This window comes from Lepidothrix coronata, unplaced genomic scaffold (assembly GCF_001604755.1).
Source record: "Lepidothrix coronata isolate B3197 unplaced genomic scaffold, Lepidothrix_coronata-1.0 Scaffold57, whole genome shotgun sequence".
Taxonomy (NCBI): domain Eukaryota; kingdom Metazoa; phylum Chordata; class Aves; order Passeriformes; family Pipridae; genus Lepidothrix; species Lepidothrix coronata.
Genome location: NW_016690237.1, coordinates 2,277,400 through 2,291,832, shown reverse-complemented (window position 1 = coordinate 2,291,832; position 14,433 = coordinate 2,277,400). Strand labels below are relative to the sequence as shown.

The following is a 14,433-nucleotide window of genomic DNA, read 5'->3' as shown; positions in this document are numbered from 1 at the left end:
AACCATCCACAGCTAATTTAATAGTAAGAGCCAAAACTTCAAATAAAATATAAACATTAATCAATTTATGGTAATAAAGACTTACCAGTAAATTGGCAGTTAAGGGTTTTATTTAGTTTACTCTGTGATTATACTGTGTATATTCAGAGTATAGAGATATCAAATAAACCTCTGAATTCCTAATCATATGGATGAGAGTCCTTACATTAGGTTAACATATCAGCATTCAAAGCCAACCACAAAATATCTCATTCTGATGTCTGAAGATCTTGAAACTCTATTTTTCCCATAGTGCAATTACAGAAAATCATAAATACTTAGAAAAAAGCAAGTACTAGGTTCGGTCTCCAAAAGGCACTTATGTACCTAATTTCAAACAAATTAAGCAGGTATCAGGTATTTACATACCTTTGTGGATCTAGGACTAAACTGCTTTCAATTTTATTCTGCCAATGAAATGAACAACAGCAGCGTGTTCTGGGCCCTGTAGCATAGTTGTAGCTATTGTCATAGGAGATGTTTCTGCCTGAAAGTATGTGCTGAACTTTACCCATGGGATTGGTCTTGTAGAGAGAGAAAAAAAAGTAAGACCAGAAGATAATTATTTAACCATCTGATGTGACTGGAAGAATGATGAGAAGGGAGTGGGACAGCTGCAAGTGCCTCCACTTTCTTTATTACTCTCAGCACCCACAGGGAACCTGATGTGCTTGGCTCCAGCAGCCATGCCTTGGTCCTTCCTGTTTTGCTGCCTCACCTTCCTACTCAGCAACATGCCAAGCCCTGTAGGAAAGCTGTTAAGGGAAAACCAGAAAGAAACAGCTGTTTTGCGGGGTGGCTGAAAAGATACAACTGCTTCTACAAGAGCCAAGGCGTTCCTGTGGAAGGGGGATATGTGCCTGCCACCACTGCCAATTGAGGAGCATCTGTTCATGTTGAAAGGCATGCTCTACTCTGGGCAAGGGACCCAGTCCCTCATCCCAGCCGCTACATCCTTGCTGAAGTATTACAGACTGTCACAGGAAGAAGAAATTAAAATGGTGTTACCATTCAGGCATACATCTGTGGTGAATTGAACAAAGAATGAACTTTCAGTTAGAAAGATATGGAGAGCTGTTGAAGACTGGAACATAACAAACCAAATTTTCATTAACACAATAGAGCACAGACTTGAAAGTGCTGACTGTGCTTGTCTAACATTTTATGCACAGTATTCAACTGGAACAAGACAGCATCATGTTGCTGCACCTTCATTTAGAGGTCCTAGCTTCAGAGGGATTTTATGACTGTGATCCCACTCACCTACCTACATTGGTAATTGGGTGCATTTTTTACTAAAATCATCTGCTTTGATAAATAAAATAAGAGAGATTAAATTAGATTTCAGAAGCTTGGGGTTATAAAGACATCAACTATCACATATTCCTTTTGCTCCATTCTGACCTGATGAATTCCCTTGGGACCTCATTTTTTTCGAACACTTAAACGACAAGGAAAAAAAATCTATCCTCACCATCGATAAAGGGAAGTAATGGTGACAAATTAGCCAACACAGAAAGTACAAGACTCTTTCAGAGAATTGTTCTATTTTATGCCTTTTTCTAGCACAAGCTATTATGTTCCAATCTACAACTCCATTGAAGGCTATTATAAAAAACACCCTCATGCAACTCATCATACTGTAACAACTTCAGTGCCTTAGATATCCTGTTCCTAAAGATTCTGTTGTTGGATTGCTCTCTGCATGAACTGTGAAAATACACATAAGAGTTATCAGCATTTCATACTACTAACCTTGAGGGTGTTCATACTACTAACCTTGAGGGTATCCCTTGAATTGAAAAAAATGAGGCAGCTACATTTAACTTTACTTCTGGAATTGCATTTTATGAGTGTTCTGTTCATTAAAACAAACAAACAAATAATAATAATAAAAAATCAACTTTCTGAATTCAGTAGTCCATCCTATTACTGCAGAAATGTGATAGCTCTGTAATTCACCCTTGCTGTTTATTTACAGTGATCTAATGAATTCAGACAAATATCTTGTCATTCTCAGGATTCTTCTCTCTAACAGGCTTGTTTCTGCAGTACTTCAACGTTTTAGCCCCAAGCCATATGCAGTATGTCATAGACAATAAAATTTTACCGATTCCTTTAGACAGGTAAGGTAGTATTGGCACACTACAGGGAGAAAAAGCTCTTTGGTAGGAAAAAAAGTTATTGTTATTGTTGAAAAATAGAAATTCAGGATGGATGCAGGAAGCAGGCCAGCATATAACTGTAGCAGCTTTAATATGTTACATAACCATTTGACAACCACATAAAACCTGAGCAAATTAGATTTCTAACATTTCTAAGCTCACTTACAGTTATTCACATTAATAATAGATTACACTTATTTAGCCTTTGATAATAAGCTTCATCCTCATTGGAAGCTATTATGACTTATAATTACAAACAGTAATGGTCTTGTTTTTAAAGCCTTTAAAATATTTTCTATTATAATTAATTTAAAACCATGTATGTATCTCAAATCATATTAACATCTATAACAAGACATATAATTTTAGTGATGTTTGTCAACCATATAGTGATGTCGGATTTACTCATATGAAAGTTGGTTTTCATTATCATCAACACTTACTTTAAGACATGCTTTCTTCAGTAATTCTACTACCTAATATTACTTTTTAATGCAGTTGAGCATTTGTTGTTGTGATTTTGTCCATTGCCAAGCCTTAATCATGTTTCTGACTAGAAGTATGAGGAACATTCAAGGTTGTATTAAATAATTATCTAAATTGTTCACAAAATCCATCATCCACATTTTCCATATGCAAATATCAGAGAATATTTCTTAAAATTTGTCAGGAGTACAGTAAAATATTCAACCACCTAAAGATGGCAATATAAAAACTTGTAGAAATATTAATGATACATTGTGAACTTCTGCAGACAGAGTATTAAGTGGACTATCATTTAAGTGGGCCTTAATTATCTGAGATCTTAGTTTTAGCTTATTTAAAACACATTTAAAAATAGGATCTGAGTCCTTTGTTTGTAAGTGTTTACAGAAGAGATTTTTTTTTTCTCAGGGAGAGACATCATGGATATGGATAAACTAATGTTATAACTCCTGAGAATACACACTGACCTTCTGCTAATAAGTGCAACAAAATTGTGTTTGTTTTAATGTTCTTTTGTGTTAATTATTACACATTATGAAACTGAGCCCAGGGAATGATTATTCAGGCATTTTTATCATTGACAGATGGATGTTAATGTGGATTATTTTTATACTGCCCAACTGTATTTCAATAACTTCAACTATATTTGCATTTTGAATATCTTTATTAAACAATTGTCTTTTTTCATTACCTTTTTTTTTTTAATTTTCCCTAACCACTAGTATTGCCATATTCTTAAGGAAACTCCAATATAAATAAGACATTGAAGATGCAAAAAAAATTGATGAAGCTAACCACTTTCAATGTATGCACCAGGTATAGGAACACAATTAACTTACACATATTTATCCACTGGCAAAGAATTGCGTTATTTTACCATCAACATATTCATACCCTGAAATGACAAAAAAGCCTTGGAGGTAAATCTTACAGATTTGTTCCTGCAAATATTTATTATGTTTAACTAGGAAGAATGGGATTAAAAGCCATTATAAGGTATATTGCTTTGATCACCACGGTTCTTATTACGGAGAAGTAGAATTTAGTTCTCTATATATCTTATTTGACTCTTTTGAAAGTATCATTCTCATTAAACTAAAGCCTTCTTACACTGGAGAAGGGGCTACAGCTCACTTAAAAGTAGCTAGACCAGGTATTTTCTATACAGCAACAGGAGCAAAGACTTCATTGTAGATCAGATATCTACAAATTAATGCAGCTGCTCTGGAAAATTTGGTAGCTCTTCATCTTTGAATTTTAATATAACCTTGCTGTTTGCTTTGTTAAGGTCACTCAACTCCCATGATGTTATTTTTCATTCTTCTTTTCTTGAAAAGGTTCAAGAAATAGCAAGAGTCATTATATTTTTCTGCTGTCAGATTGTGACACATTGAGTGTAATCCAGAATTATATCAACTGGAGCACTCTTTTGTGAAGAAATGTTAGAGGTGACTGCCATGTTAGGGGAGGGGAATGAAAGAACTCTGTTGTTTCATCTCGCAGATTGTCATCAAACACTTCTGTGTGGCTTGCTTCTGGTAGACCAGCAGATTTTAAATTTAGGTAAAACCAAGAAAATTATGAGACTTGGGCCCACCCACTAATTTTCACCAATATAGCCTGGATTCATAGGTGGCAAAGAAATTGAGCATTCTGCTGTTTTCCCAGGTGACTGGACACCTCTCCACAACTGAACCAGAGTTGTTCGGACCCACCTGGGAGCCCAGCATAGGCAATGTAAGTTATGCATTCTGGATCCTCTGCCAGAATCTTCCTCATTTTTCTTTTTGGTGCAGTTTTTAATAAGGGCAATAGAAGAATAAAGGATGGTGAAAGAGAAAGCAGTTCCATGCTGAACTTTTTCTTCAAGCAAAAGTGAACAAGAGTGAACATGCTACAGGAATGATTAATATCCAGAAGTCCTAGCTGTATCTTAATTCTGTTTCAACACAATCCTTTTGTTTGGACTGACTGGGCATGGCAAGCTGAGCCAAGTAATGCAGGTTTGAGGGACGTCTAAGATCAGCTTTCTCAGAGAAACACACTCCTTTATTCTCTCCTGGAATTGCTTCATGCATCTGTGTCTGTTCCCAAGCCTTGCTGAAGTGTGGTCATTTAGACAATCCACTGAAGAGAACAACAGTTTTCTTCTTTTAAGATAATGTTATAATTTGTGATTTTCTCAATTGTATTGTTGCACCTAAGGCTAGACATCTAATGAATTCTTATAAATAAAAGAAATTAATGAAATGAACTAAGAAGAACAAGTTTTAACTGTTTTGAAGGTTATAGATTTGGGAGGGTTTGTGATTTTTGCTTTTGTTTTGTTTTTCATTTGTTTGTTTTGTTTGCTTTGGTTGTTTTAATTGTAAATAATATCTATATCAAATTCATAAGTGCATTGAGATGGTAAACTTGATCAGTAAATCTTTTACACCAAAATTGCGTTTATACCACTACATTTTAAAGTCATTAGTTGGGAAAAGTTGGTGCAAATAAGGACTGGAATGGCCCAGTACATACCCTTAAACATAGGTTCAGATCCTAAAGATATACAGATATTTTTTCTCTTTCTAAAGGATTCTCTAAATGTTTCTAATTTCTAATAGAAACTCTGATAACTAAGTTATTATCACAAAATTAAGAATAAAAGTACTTAGATGTAAGTACTGAAATGGTTTCAATGCTGAATCAGAAATAAGTTATGAAGAACAATAACTCTGAACCAAGACCATCTTCTGAGTTAATCATTTGTGGGTGTCACACGTAACTAAAATCTGAACGTAGTCACCACCTTCTACAGGGCACAAATTTATGAGACCATATACTCATAACAAGTGCCACAAGAGAAGTGCCAGAAAGTTCATGTTTTCAAAATGTAAATCTAAATTATTACCTAAAATGTAGAGAGGAGGAAAGAGAACATTCACATGCATCTATGATTGGTAAATACGACAGAATTCAGTACAGTAGAAATGCCTTTTCATAAGTTTTCAAAGTATTTCCTGCATTTTTCTGTGTAAGCTGTGTTTTGGTTTGCTTTGATTTTGATATTAGTTATAAGATATAAAGTGTAATTTCAAAGGAAATCTTTTCAAAATTGAAAATGTGTTTGTATTTGCTAGAGTAATAGAATTATTATCTTTTCCCCTTTCCCTTGGCCTTTGTAACTTTATTCTGTCATAAGAGGTCTCCATAAAACTTCATTTAAATTATAATTATTTTCATTCTCATTTCATCTGTAAGTCTCAGCGCAGCCCTAAAATGGCTATGAGACTGACTATGCTATATAACATTTTTTATTATTTGACATTCTCCACAGGATTTCCATGTGTAAATGGTCATAACAGAAACAGCAGTCTTATTTCTATATATTTTTTTTCTCTTGAGGCCATGGAATTATTCCAAAGATTAACTTAAACCATTATATTTATGATAGTAAATATTATTTGGAGATTATATAAAGAAACCATCAGTGAGTTGTTGCTGCTTTGCGTCTCTATGGCATGGAGAAGCAGCTGTAAGTTTTCTGCAGTGGTTGGATTTACAGCTGCTTTTTGCTGCCAGCATGACACAAAGCAGCAAAAGCATCCTGGTCTGGTCTGTACCTGATATCCCTTAGTTTAGATATATATCTTTACACATCACTGCTCAGGACTTTGGAAATTTAGTTTACAAACCAGACAACATAATGAGAAGAACAGGACAGACAGATCAACAAAATGACTGGCTAGCTAGGAGTGATACAGATGTAGTTCAAAGCCTTTGGACCGGGTATTGCTCACATATTTCTGAAGGATTTATATACTGTATATACAGCATAGCACAGAGATATTATTTCTCGTTGCCCATGCTAAGTCCTTGACTTCCAGAGCTTTTGATTAGACCTTGACTAAATTACAGCTTACTCTACTTCTGTAAGAAGTACTGTTTTTTCTTTTACAACCAGAATTGTTCTTCTGCTATTTGGATCAGTTTACATCTTAGTTGATTTTTTTTTTTTTATCTGTTAAAGATGATAGCTTTCTCTGAATAAATCTAATCTGAGCACTCAAATTTTCACCTATGTAGCCATGCTCTCATCAAATTCAGAAGTATCAGCTTGCCCTAAGCACTTTAGAGCTCATGAAAGGAAGGTGACCTGCTTCAGGCATTCACAGAATGATTCAAAACCCACCAATTCACCTTGATTACTTCCAGCTGTATCTCAAGTCCTGCTTGAAGCACTTCTGGGTTGTGTCAGGAAGAAGAGACTATCTTTGCATGTCTCCACTAGCTGTACTACCCTCTGTCAGAAGAGCAAATAGTTTTCATCGTATGTGGGTCAAAGAAAGTATAAAAGCCAAAATAAGAGGTAAGAGATAGCACCTATTTTAGTTCTTTAACTGTTTTTTTGTTTTTCCCCCCAAATCCCCAATCTTTCAGAAATATCAGCATGCTGAGTCTTATTCTGACCTACTAAATATAGCCATGAAATATTCCAGACATAACTACTATCCTTATACAAATACAACTATTTTGCAAAATGAGAAAATATTTATATAGAATTACTTTCATTTTGTATGTACTTAGAACTGTGGAACTAATTATTACATCAAAGAAAACGGAAAAAAAACCCACCAAAACACTTTACTATTTCTAGCTCTACAATGTCAGATGTTTTTAATTTTATTTTATTTTATAAGGAGGTAAGGATTGGTCTGTTCTTTTAAAATGGAAAGATCTATTCCCAAGGGAGATATGAGTGTCTGGGCAACCACTGTATTTAATGAAGTTACAAGATGGCCTTCACTTGTTATGGATTGATTATTATGCAAAGTACTCCCTACAGTGAAGGTAGGGAAAATGGTCTTGTTTAGAGGCACCATATACCATTTTTGTGCAAAAGTTAACTGATGATATAAAACCAGTGGCTTTGTTACTGGAAAAGAATATTTTTCAAGTCAGAATAGATCTTTCTACATGGAATCAACTAAATTATGCATATAGATAGGTATGGACATACATTGAAAACTCTGAAACTCATTACTTTTCATTACTTTTCAATTAAGAGTAAACCCCATTTTGTTTTGAGGACCTATCTCCAGTTTTGACTATCTTCAGGATTAGTCCTTCCAGAGTCACAAAAGGCCACTTACAGATGCCTTATTCACTTGAAAACTTAAGCTGAGTTTATTTATTCCTATACCATAACAGCTGAAAATGGAGATGTCTAAGGGTATAATCTTTCCATGAGGAAAGAAAAGTTTATTTTTAACATACTCAAGATTTATTTTTTTTTTTTAATTCTATCAGTATTGTAACATTGCACAAAATTCACTGAGTTACTTTCTTTTCCTGTTAGGGGCTTTTCTTTTACTTGTGTTTTTTGGGGAGGCAGGGAGAGGGGAAATTGAGATGGTGGGATGTGTAACCAACGAGTGAGAAAAGTCACCGTAAAAGGAGTAATCAGGATTTTAGTTCCTTAAGTTCTCTGTGTAAGAGTATCCCTGTCAGCAGTATTTTTCATATAAACTATGTCCCTGTGTTTCCAAAATCAGCATCAGCAATGATTCTGTTGCATGGGAAGAGAATACACAGTCACCCAAGGCTTCCTCTACAGTCAGGGAACAAATGGACATACTTAGAGGATAATCCTTGTCAACTAGATTGGAGGAGAACTCCACCTCAAAAATTTATTCTTTTTTTCCATCTCATCTCTGGACTATAAATTTAGAGAGCCGAGGATATTGAGTTTGGGTATATGCATCTAAATCCAGATGGATAAATCCTTCCCTTGGTTTTTCCACTGATGAGCTTAAGCAGGCTGCTTTATTCATAAGGTTCTGCCTGATAAGAAAAGTTCAGTGAAAAATAGACAAAAAACAGTCCTGTGACTCTGAAAGAACAATCTGAAGACAAACATGAGCACTTTAGAGACTATCCCTGTCACTGGTAGGAGGGACCAGGAGGTTACTTTGTCCTGCAGAAGTGGTGGTCCAGAATAGCACTCTTCATGTAAGACCTGTGCTCACACCTCCCTGTGTGAGGGATAATGTCTAAAGAGGTACACACACACCTCTTATAAACACCATATATATTTCTGACATAACTTGTTCAGCTACTACTAGTAATTAACCCTGATCACCTACCCATATAATAAAAACATTTTTACTTGACAAATTAAAATACAGCCTTTTGCCAGATCTCTAAAGAATCACATACTGTTGGCATTAATTGAAGTTGAAAAAAAATGACAGGTTAACCACTTTGTGCTGTCAGAAGATGGCTATGGCAGAACAAAATTAAGGCCAAAACAGAATCCTGCTCCTCAAACAATATATTTCCCAATATCTCATACCTCCCTTAGCCTTGTCACTGGATGCTTGACAAGAACTCAGGACATTGGAACAGTTTCAACATGACTGGACTTGTCAGAGACAGGTGTGGTGTTTACTGATTGGGATTTTTACAGAGCAGTTTAAGATCAGAAATGAATTGAAAAATAAGATCTTCGCAAAATAAAATCAAACTTACTGTAGGTATTTTGAATCTGTGTTCAAGCTAAACTCCTAAATGGCTGAGATTTTCTCAATGCTAATAACCACAAAGATATATATATAAAAAAATTGTTTCAGTTCTATAATTACAAAAAGTTCAGGCATTTAACTTAGATACTGCACTTAGCAGACCTCAGTGAAAACAGCCCAGGCTGCACTTTTGTTGAGAGCCAAAAGTAATTGTGTTCTGTAACAGTATGATCTATTTGATCTATTTGATATTTATGTTCCATAATTTAAAAGCATTGACAATAATACTAATGACTAAATAAAACAATCCTACATACCCCTGGAAACCTGTTCTAATGTGTAGCAGTTTAGAGAGATAATACTGTGAGGACGGAAGAAGGCACAGCACATGTTGCTTTCTTGCCTTTTTCTTTTCTTTTTTTTTTATTTTTGCTTTTTTTTTAAAGAGGGTTGTTGCTCTTAAAAACATACTTCCTTTGCCCATTAAAAAGCAGAAAAGTCTATAAAACAAAAGCAAGACAGAGAGCTTTCCTCCTGACTGGACCTGTTACATCTGAAGCTAAATATAGATAATCATTGAAGCAAGATAGTCAACAAGTGTCTTTTGAGCAGCATGTGGGTCTTAAGCAGTTCCAGTGCCTCTGCATGCTGAGAGAGAGCCATGTGTCCGGCAGGAAGGCCGCTGAAAAATGTCAGCTTCCAGCTGTGGGAGGAAGCAGATCAGCCAGCACTGTAGAGGTCAGTCTTACCCCGTCACCCCAGGCTGTAAATGCATGCTTGTCCAGATGCACCCCACATTGCACTGAGGACATTTTGAGTACCAAAAGCAGACCTCATCACCTGAGCTTACTTTTGACATGTCTTTCCAAACTTAATGCTACATACCTGGGGATTTTCAACCTAAGGACCATAAGGAAATCTGAAAAGCACTGGAATTATAAAATAAAACCACTCTTCTATTATTTTGCATCACACTAATGAGAATAATTGGCTTTTCTAATTACAACTGAAAGTAGTGAGAGTGTTAACATTACAGCAGAGAGTTTTTTCCATATTGTTAAGACAGCTTTCCTTGAAAAGAGATTAAGGAACTTATTTTCCTAATTTCTCATATTGGTCAGAAAGCAGCAGCTTATGCTTGCAACACAAATGACTTTGAGAAAACATCAGAGATTTTCCTCTACTGTTTTATATGTAATTTTAAGAGCACTAATTCCTAAAAACTTCTGTTTAGGTTTGTAATAAATGACCAGTACTGCTGTAATTAAAAAAAATATTTTGATTTCATGGAACAAGGTTGTTTGTCTGTGACTTCTAAAAGTAATGACTACATTAAATATTTTACAAGGCTTTTAAATGCTTGATGATAGAGATTCAGCATGGTCTATTCTCATGCTGGATGGCTGGGAACAAGAGGCCTCTTTTATTGTTCCCTGTAAAACCAATGAAATGGAACCAATTGAAATATTGTGCACAGAGTCACAGGCACAGGATAATAGTGCTTTTCTGAATGGTAAGAACACAACAAAGTGCATCTCAAGAGCTTTGTTTGTATGGAGCAGACCTCTTCTCGGAATGGACTGTCTGAAGAGGCTTTGCTTAATGCACTGTTTAATAGCACAGCTCTTCAAGGTCTCCCCACTCCATTATGACATGTGCACTACTGCTCCTTGGATATGAGAACAGAAGCAAAACAACAGGAAAAAAGGCTGTGGTTTACTTAACCCAAATGACTTCCACTCATTTTCCAAAACGCACAAGTATATTACAATGGAAAATATTAGACCAAATCAACATTCAGAACATATGAATTTATAATCATGAGAGGGAGAAGACCTTCTACACATTAAAGGCTTGTTTATGTGTTGGAAATTATAGGATTTTCACTGGAAATTGAAATCACGGAAGCTTTGTGACTGTGAAAGTGACTGAGGTACAAATTGAAATATAATGGGAATTCTTCTGTTACAACATTGCAGCCTGAATGTATAAATAAGGTACAAATTTGATATAATAATCTTTCTTACAGTAACTTGTACTCCTTTTGTTTGAAAGAACTATGTTCTTGAGTGCCTTAGCAGAACTTGAAGGTGTAAATACCTCTATATGTGAGCACTGCTTATGCAAGCACACATTTTAGCTAGCATTGCAAATTATATAGTATACTGAAATGGTGAGCACCACTAATTACATAAAAATGCTTGTCCTCTATGAAATACTGGTTTTGTTTTCAATAAAGAATGACTAGGGCATGAGGTGAAGGAGATTCAGAGAAACACTGTTCCAAGAAGGAATTGTATTTCGCTTCAGTCTGTCCATTGTCACAAAGAGATCAGACTGTGTTAGGGCATATGCATGTGAATTCTTTATGATGTCCAGTGTGTTAATGCATTGAATCCTGAAGGCTTAATTGTAAATTATTGCAAGAGACCACTGGGATCCCAGTCCAATCCTAATGGGAATACTGTTGCAACTAGACAATTGCTTCCTCTTTATGGCAGAAAGAACAGATGAAAATAAAAGACAAAAGAATAAAGAAAAGAACATACTGTACTAGTGCCATCTGATTAAATGTAATTAACTGTTAAGTTTAACTGATCAAAAAGTTGAAATCGTGCAACAATCAGTGTAATACGCTGGTTTTCAAAATACTCAAGATCATTAGACTAGAAGTGCACTTTTATCTTTTGCTGAAAAAGATCACTAGTATTCTTAATTAAATAATTACTCCCTAGCATCTGCATTCAGAGCACATTGAAGAAAAACCACAGATGAACATATTTGATGTAAAAGTCTTCCAAAGGTTCACGTGAGATGGCTTACATAATATGTATTTTTCTGACTTCTTCCATGATTATTTACCATCTGAATAATAAAGAATGTATATTTTGAAATAATATATGGCAAAATCAGTATCCATGTTTCCTACACAAGTGGATTTCATGCCATTCATTGGCTCTGGTTAACAGGCTATGCATCACTTTTCAGTGTTCTGAGGTATGCATTACTCATCATCTCCCAACAGTCAGCAGAGAGAAGTAGCTGCCATTTCACATGAGACAGCAGTAAGTTCAGTAAATGGTGTCCCTCACACAGAGAATGACACCCCCTCTCTCCACTGGTGTTAAAGGGAACTGGGGACTTCAAGATATGGGTCAATTGGTCCTTTGTCTTTCCAGGTTTTTTCTCACCTCTCCATCTCATACACAGATTTCTTGTCTTCACACTTATAACTGCACAGCTTCTTTGTTTCTTGATGTTTATTATCTCTGCTTTCTCTTTTTGTGTCCTTTCTCCCACATGCTCTTCCTTGTGATATCTGTAGCTCAACATAATCTAGTTTAGTCATCTACACTGCATCTTCACACAATATCTCTACAGCAATAAAGTTTCATTTCAGGTTAAAATGTTTCCTCCTGTTAGTTTTTCAGACTGTTCCCAGCTAAACTTCCTTCAAATGAAGTGCTAGGGAAAATGTTTGAGTTTACATATTTATTTCTATTTCCTTTTGCAGCAATCTTACAATCATGCTAAATACTTTTTTTTATGAAATAACCTAGAATTCAATATAAGGATAAAACTTAAATGCATCCCTCCTTAAACAGAGATTCACTTTATCTCTAGAGCATAACATCATAATATAGAAAATTGAGAGCTGAGTTTAAGAAGCTAGAAGAAGAATGGAAACTTAAAATACACCAAATATTTTTTTGGGGGCTCTCTAAAACAGATATTTTTATCTCTAAGACTTTCTTTTGGATGTCTCCTTTTATTCTTTTCTGGGTTTTTTGATGAGTTTGTTTTTTTTTTTAAGTTCTTGACACATGAGTTTTTCATACAATCTTGTGCATTAAAAAAAGCCACTGACATTTCAAAGAAAATATTTCTTTCCACATAAATGCATTCTGTTTCCATTGTATTTGTGCACACATGGGTACATACAGACTTTTGGTGTACATATCTATTATGGTGAATATAGTTAATATCAATTAGTTGCTCAAAACAGTTTTCGTATAAAGTAATATGCAGAAACCATATTTTTAACTTCAATTAAAAAAATGCTGAAATTGACATTTATGAATACAAAACAAACTTAAGACCTGGAAGAGTCATATGTGCTCTATACTTAATAGCTGCTGTCAAATTTTTTACACAGCTGTTCTACTCCCCTTTTGTTAACAGATGAAAAAATAAGGACTCAGCATAGATCAGGAAAAAATGACTGCAGTATTTTAATTGTACAGAAATTATTCTTTTCTTCCCCATATATTCTGGGTTTTATTTTTCAATTTAAAATTTTTAGTTTACTTATGACTGATTTTACAGCACAGTCCAGGGTTTAAAGCTGTAATGTGTTGAGGACTTCTTAAAATTGAGCTGTCTTTCTTGCTGTTGTTCCCTATCGCTTGACCATGTATTCTCTCTGTCTTAAAATTCCCAAGCTACTTCTGCCACTCTTCTTCTGGCTCCTTTTTTGGCCAGAGATGCCAAATTCAAAAGAAAATAATAATAAATTGATCTTCGCTTTTATTTTTTAATCCAAGATTAGTAGGCTGAATTGGCAATTAAGAGCTGATGGTATTCTTTCTCTTCTAATCTGTGGGTAGTCTCCTGTTGGGTCTATTGTCTTCTCAGCCTTTGTTTTACTACTTGATAGTGTTAGCAAATGTCAGTGTTCATCAGTATCACAGTTTGTTTTACCAAAGCAAATGCTTTCAGTTAAATAGAAATGAAAGGTGAAATGCCATTAGAGAAATAGCATTAAGCACTGAGATTCAGTTCTTCAGGATGATGTTTTTATGACAATTTTAAAGCTCCCAAAGTATTACTCTTTCCTGATAGACAGAAAAAGTGAAAATTTTATTATACTTTCATGATCCATCTACCCAGAACTTGCTTCACATTATCTTCCACAGGAGAGAGAAGGCGCAGTTTAAAAAGAAAAACAAACAAACAAAAAAAGAACCAAAAAACCACAACATTCCAACAGTACATCTAATCACCCACAGACAAATTTTCTGCTGCTCTTGAACTTGGTAGAAGTTCTTCAATAAATGTACTGGTAGGAATAACACACTACCAGTTGTGCTGTACCACTCTTACCAACCTGATAGTGGGAAAGGGGAAGGGAATGGAAGGTTTGGGAAGGGAAGGTTTGGGAAGATTTGGGAAGGGAAGGTTTGGGAAGGTTTGGGAAGGTTTGGAAAGGTTTGGGAAGGGAAGGTTTGGGAAGA

General features: G+C 35.1%; 3 long non-coding RNA genes across 4 annotated transcripts in view; 1 reads left to right on the top strand and 2 right to left on the bottom strand.

Annotated features, from left to right (window-relative positions):
• LOC108498241 overlaps window positions 1–519 on the bottom strand; it is an 88,934-nt gene extending 88,415 nt beyond the window's left edge. For both annotated transcript variants that reach the window (XR_001875120.1, XR_001875121.1), the window contains exon 1: window positions 409–519. This is a non-coding gene — a long non-coding RNA (uncharacterized LOC108498241). The remainder of the gene's footprint in view (window positions 1–408) is intronic.
• A 188-nt stretch (window positions 520–707) lies between these two features.
• LOC108498203 lies at window positions 708–10,793 on the bottom strand. The gene is made up of 3 exons (XR_001875107.1): window positions 10,764–10,793; window positions 6,876–6,978; window positions 708–794 (listed from the first exon to the last, which is right to left on the bottom strand). It is a non-coding gene; the product is annotated as an uncharacterized LOC108498203 (long non-coding RNA).
• Window positions 10,794–10,905: 112 nt separating this feature from the next.
• Window positions 10,906–14,225, top strand: LOC108498202. Its single transcript, XR_001875106.1, has 3 exons — window positions 10,906–11,196; window positions 12,169–12,264; window positions 14,116–14,225. It is a non-coding gene; the product is annotated as an uncharacterized LOC108498202 (long non-coding RNA).
• The last annotated feature ends 208 nt before the right edge of the window (window positions 14,226–14,433 follow it).